This window comes from Phoenix dactylifera, chromosome 1 (genome assembly GCF_009389715.1).
Source record: "Phoenix dactylifera cultivar Barhee BC4 chromosome 1, palm_55x_up_171113_PBpolish2nd_filt_p, whole genome shotgun sequence".
NCBI classification, from domain to species: domain Eukaryota; kingdom Viridiplantae; phylum Streptophyta; class Magnoliopsida; order Arecales; family Arecaceae; genus Phoenix; species Phoenix dactylifera.
The window spans coordinates 30,111,213-30,117,837 of NC_052392.1; positions in this window are offsets into that span (position 1 = coordinate 30,111,213).

The following is a 6,625-nucleotide window of genomic DNA, read 5'->3' on the forward strand; positions in this document are numbered from 1 at the left end:
ATTAAGTTGGATTTTAATTTTAATAGTGACATTGTACCTATTTCTAGTAGATTGGATTTTAATTTTAATTTTAATTTTAATCTATTAAGTTTAAGGCCCTGTGACTTCTTTTGGGCCCTAAGGTCCGATTAAGCAATACTATACTAAGCAGGAGCTTCGTGGCCAAGAGATTTTAAAGATGGCAACAATGGCTTTATGCACCACTATATAAGTAATATATAAAACACAGCATGTTGCTTGGGTTCGGGTCGTTCTTTCGTAAGAAAGAATGAATGATCCATTTCTACAATACCAACCGTTATATCGTACCCCTCACAGATTTTAAAGCATTTTTAAACTCTATTCATCCACCACACGGATCGCCAACGGTAATGAATGGGGTGGCCATGAAGAGAGTGATAGTTGATCCTAACTCCATAGTCAATCTCATACTTATGTCCACTGTTGAAGCGCTAAGCATTCCCAAAGAAAACATTGGAGGAGCACCTATCGAGGTATATGATTTTTCTTGGAATTGTGAAATAAATTTTTGTAGGAATGGGTTAAACTTGCCGAAGAGTTTCCAGCGGAAGACCCTTCAATGCCTAAGTCGGAATAGAGTGACAAAAGTATAGAATGGAATGGAAAAAGTTTAGCAAAGTGGTATTCTCTATGAACGATATTGTGTTGAGTTGTGTGTCATTGCATGTTGCATATATGAGGTCCCCCGGATCGCCCCTTTATATAGAGGAGTTTGATTTTGTCATTACTTGGGTTGGTGTGGTGTGCATCAATTGTCAGGCAGTGGCCGGTAGTACGGCTAGGACATGGGCAGTGTACAGTACTGTCGCACGCTGAATGCAGAGCTATTGCAATGGCCAATTGCTGTCATGATGGCTAATTGTCAGGACTGTCAGTCCCTATAAGCACGTGTCAATTGGCTCCTTGGTTAGACAAAGTTGCTCACCTCGGTCGGTTGGCTCTTTGGCTGGGGCTGAAGTCGCCTACCTTGGTTTGTACCAAGGTTATCGAGGTCGTTTTAGTTCGAGATCGAGGTATCCAATATTTCTTCCATTGCTTATCTCCCACGTCTGAGACCAAGCTACATTTCAGTTTGGGTGATGAAAGTCAAATTGTTACCTCGATCGAGGACAAGGCCTTCATTAGGAGTCAATAAATGCATCAATTGGCTTCCTCGAAGCATCACTGGATACGGGCTGCCCCAGGGCGCCATTTATGTAGGGCTCTTTCAAGGCATCATTACTGCAGCAATCTTGGTGAATCGTCCGCACGATACCCCAAGTTGGCACATAGCTCGATTTGGCTAGGTAGCTGAACTAATGCTCTGATCAAGGTCGTTTGCACGTGTATATAAAGGTGGCCCCTCCCTTCAAGTTATACTTCTTGCTTCATATGCTTCCCTGCTTGAGTTCTTAAGTGTCCAAGCTTCTCGGGTGATGCTTCGATGAAGTTTCTCGTCTTTGGCTCTAGCGTCGTTTGCATTCTCTGTTTTTCGGTGGGTATCTGTTCCCTGGCTGCTTGGCCTCTTTTCTTTGTCTTCTTCTTCACTTCCTCATCTTCCTCTTCATCTTCCTCTCCTCTTTTTCCACCATAAGTGATGCTAAGGTTAGCACCTCAGAAGGGAGTTAGTCGTCAGACCATTCTCATCAGGCTCAACAGCCGTCACCTTCGGTTGTGACCGTCCAGACTGTGAGGTGTCTGTTCACACACAAGAGGAAATGGACCTCGCTTGAGCCCAGCATTTCACAACATTCTGATCTTATCCTCGATTTTGTAGCTTTTGCCACCATGAAAACCGACCTCACGCCGATCTGTTAGGGGAGGAAGTTGAAGAAGAGGTCGGTCGTGGCCGCCGAGCTATGCTTTAATCTTCAATTCCAAGCTTTGATCGGGCCAAATAATGTAAGATAAAGAAAAAATCGGGCCAAACTGAGCTCGAGCCATGCTTTAATCTTCAATTCCAAGCTTTGCTTGTTTATCAAATGGGCCTATTTTCCAAGTCTAGCCAGACTTGATGGGCTTAAATCTTTGGCTCAAGCTGGCCCAAAAGGCTTCGGGCTTGAGCAAGTTCGACGAGCTCATTTGGCCTACGAACATGTCTCATTCTGAAAAAAATTTTCTGGCTTCACGCTAGGTTTATGCTCGAAATTTTATTCCAAATCTTACTTTGTCTGGCTCGAGCCCATGCCCACCCTGAAGCCCAATCAGGCCAGTGCAAATAAGCTTGTTTGGGCCGAAAGACTAGGCTTAACCCAATTGGCCCAATTGATCCGAAATTCTTGCTTCGATTGGTCAAAAATGCCTGGGTCCAACTTAAAAAACTCTATCCTAATAATAAATTTGAGCTTGGATTAAGCTAGGTTCAAGCCCCAAGGTTCCAGAAGTTAGGCTTGGGCTCCGACCCATTTCCAACTTGGTCCACCCCTAATTAATCTTTAGCACGGATTTCACTTTATCTATGGGTCTTATAAAAGCTCCCATAAGAGCCATAGGATCTCCAATTATATAGTAGCTATTAAAACAGGATAACAAGATTTAAATTTCCATTTATATTACATCATTGATGCCGTGAAAAGACTTGAAAAAGTTTCATAACATCCATTTTTGCAGACTACACCGCAAATGTTAGTTGTCTATAACACTAATTGATTCCTCACCTTCACCATTTCTATCTTTTCTCCTGCGTCCGCATGCACTTTAGACGAGGGGATAAAATCAAAGTTCATCACGTAATCTTCTCAACTGAAACCTCCAGAAACAAAGACCATACTTGCCATTTGCAACATTTTGAATAAATACTCCATCATATATTATTATAAAATAATAAGATCATAATCCATCATATATTTAATATGAAATGAAAAAATATTAGATCTATGGATATTTAAATACAACATAGCAAGTCATTAGTAATTGTCTTTTCATTTTTATGTAGGATCATGATCATAAAGATGTATTAAAACTTAACAAAATATTAGTATAATCTAATTGCCTGAACGGGATATTGGCAGGGTACAAAATTGATGAAAAATATTTTCATTGATAACAGTATATATTAATCAAATATGGTTATTGATAATATTATTAATTTCTATATTCATTTAATCATACTGATGATTTTTTTATTTAATAAATATAGATTAAGCATATATCATCATATATTAAGAAAATATAATTATTGATAATTTCATTAATTTTTGTATCAATTTAGTAGTACTTATGAAATTTTTATTTAATATAATTTAATATGCTAATAATCTTCTTATTAATAATATTATATTGTTATATGATGAAGAATCACATTAAATAAGAGCCATACCTATTATCTAAAGTAAAGAGCTTTATTAATAATATCATTAATATAGGCATCCACATGGTGAATGGAGAGCTTTGCATAAACAAAACCCCTATTTTAGTATATATACTAGTTGTAAACCTGTGCATTGCACAAGATTTGGTACGCAGGTAAGTTTTGACCGACTTACAAAAGATTGTTTTTTTATTATAAGTAATGAGTAGTGTAACATTTTCATGATTATTAGACGTTGCACGTATTATTAACTAATGCTTGCATAGTCATGAACATGAGTAATAGTTACATAGTAAATAATCATAGAGAGAGAAAATTTTAAATTGTAAATATGTATGAATATTTGCATACTGTAGTGCTTGCTAGCTACATAGATTTTGAAGAGGTATACCCTTCCCATGCTATGGAAACCTTTTTATATTCCGCTTCTTTGAACATTCTTTTTTGTCATCAAGAGTTTGTTTACTACTCCAAATATATTGATAATCTTAGCATGGAAGATAAAAAGTAAAAATTGAAGATGATAATGAGGTTGGAACTTCTTATTACTTTTTTTAATCCATTGACATGTGACGTTTTTTTTTTTTGAAAAAAATTAACATCTGCTTTTTTTCTTAAGAACTTTTTGTTAAATAGATGATAACCTTTTTCCTGAAATACTCATATTTAAAATTTTCTAAGAGAAGAGTAATAGATAGCTTTATCTAAAGAATTTTTTGCTAAATAGATAATAAATTTTAAAAATTTTTAGAAGTCTTTAATTAAATTTTTATTTATTGCTCTAAATAGATATCTCTACAATCTATGTGGCATATATAACAAAAGTATTTGGCCCTTCTTAAATTTTTTGAAACACATGAAATTTTATAGAAGAATATTAATAAATAGTTTTAGCTTAAGAAATTGTTTATCAAATAAATGGTAGGTATTTACTATATACATATTATGTGCAATCCTGTTGAAAATATCTTTTGTTATATTGTATAGATTTGTGTTCTTTGGAGGAACCACGATGCTCGTAAAAGAACCATGGTAGCACTTGTACTTCCAATGTGCACATATAAAACTTTTGTGCAAACTCGGCATTTGCAATCTTGACGGTTCAGATACGGCATTGCTTGGAGGAAACATGATGCAGGGCATGACGAATTAAATTGCTGGTTGAGATTTATTTAGGTGGGTAATGTGGATGGCAGATCCATCTACCAAATTCGGCACAGATTAGTGTGGTTCCTCTATACTTAGGACACTGGAATATCGAACCATGAATGAAGAAAGGCACGGGAGAAAAGTATATTGGCTAGTGATTGTGAGGCCCCAATTCTTAATTGGAAGGGACACCAAGGCCTCTGCGCCTCCATCCCTTGGATAGATAGAGGGGAGGGCCGAGTTTCTAGTTTTATCATGTTGTTAAGCAGTTGAACAATGAAAATAGATAGCGAGTGCCTGATCGAATTGATCATGTCATGTAGGAACAAGGTTCAAATCTCTCATTTTGTTAGAATGCCTCAACTATATAAATCACTATACTTCCACTTGACACCTATCGAATGAGAAGAAACTCTTATGTCCAGTTCTATAATAGAGATGGAATTTGGAAACAATCAAACAACCATCAACTATAACCTTAAAAGAACCAGATTATGTAAACAACATAGAGGAAGAATGAAGAAGTTATCCTGTCGAGGCTGTAACACCCAAATGTAAGAGTTAGAGTAGGAGATAGAAAAAAAGATAGAGCGTTATTTGACTTAGAGTATGAGAAAATTTTACTTTCTTCTCTATTTTCTATGAGAGCTAGAAAATCTTGCCTCCAATAGCTATTTAAAGACTCCCACATTCTCTTTCGCTTCACTATTGACAGGTTTTGCTGATCACCACCGCTAAACCACCGCCGGTTTCTTTCTCTTTCTCCTCGTGGCATCCAACGACTTTAGCTGATAGTGCTCATCGAAGATTTCAGTTGAGCACTCGCTAGAGTCTTAGGCTCTGAGAGAAAGTTCTCTTTCTTTTCTTTCCTCACTCTTATCTTTTCTCTCTCATCTTCTCTCTTTCTCATTCTTCACCACTCTTTCTCTCTCTAGAAATCCTACAGATCAGTGGAGGTCCAAACATCTTAATGGGTCTGCGATATGCAGCCCTAGGAGGGTTCCAAGTTGGCATTATGCTGCTCTAGGAGAGGGTTCATACTGACCTTGTTATGATCATTTTCCATAATCTATGGACGATTATGATTATTCTGATGATGAGATTTGGCTTTGTAGTTGGAAAATCTTCCGGGCAAGAAGGTCTTAGGCAAATTTATTTGATGCACTAAGTTAATAGATCAAGGAATGGATCCATGTTCGCTGTACTTGAGTTTGAGAATGGTAGAGGTAAGAACTCTTGATCATTAATCGCTTATATATATATATATATATAAACTATTTTATGCATTACTGATTTTGCTTTGTATGGTATATGATGGATGTATACTATATACTTATTTGTTAAGTATATGTGGATCTTTATAAAAGAACATATCATATATTACCAATTCTGATTTGTGTGGACTTTGATACTTGTGTGCATTGAATTTTGTAAAAGAGTATAGTATTGAGTTATATTCACATAACAAGTATGTAATTGAACTATGGTTTATGATGCTTTGGACTAGCCACTTTTTTGATGCTTCGCCATAGGCTGGAAATGTATTATTGATGCCTCATCATGGGCTAAAAATATGGTACTGTTGATGCCCCACTATGGGCCAGAAATGTGGTACTGTTAATGCCCCTCCACGGGCCGAAAATATGGTTATGGTAGTCCAGAGTTGAGAACCTAAATATTATCGGATCCGATATTGCTAATTTGAGAAATTTATGAGATGAGATTTATTGATGTGTGTTTCCTATGCACATTTTATGATTATGGTATTTTGATGCATGAAATTTATATAAATAATAATTATTTAATAATCTCTCATTTATTATTATAAAGAGGGCTATGTGTGTGAAAATTCTTATTAGGCTGCAAATTTCACACCACCTCTTTTTTATTCTTCTAAAATTGCAGAATGCTTAGTCTCGAATAGGTCAAGCATAGAGTTTGAGGGATGGAGTATTTAGTTAGTCTATTTTCTGATGCCAATAGACAATTGAATATCTTGTAATAGAACAGGGTCGATTATTTGAATATGGTGGATCTATTTAGTTAAATTATTTAGCTAGTAGCTATTAAGTTATTGGATATTTGTTCATCTTAAGTCTTGCATGATCTCGAGAGCATTGCTCGAGGGTTCATGCGGCCGTGTCACGTGGTAGACCCAGGTGATGG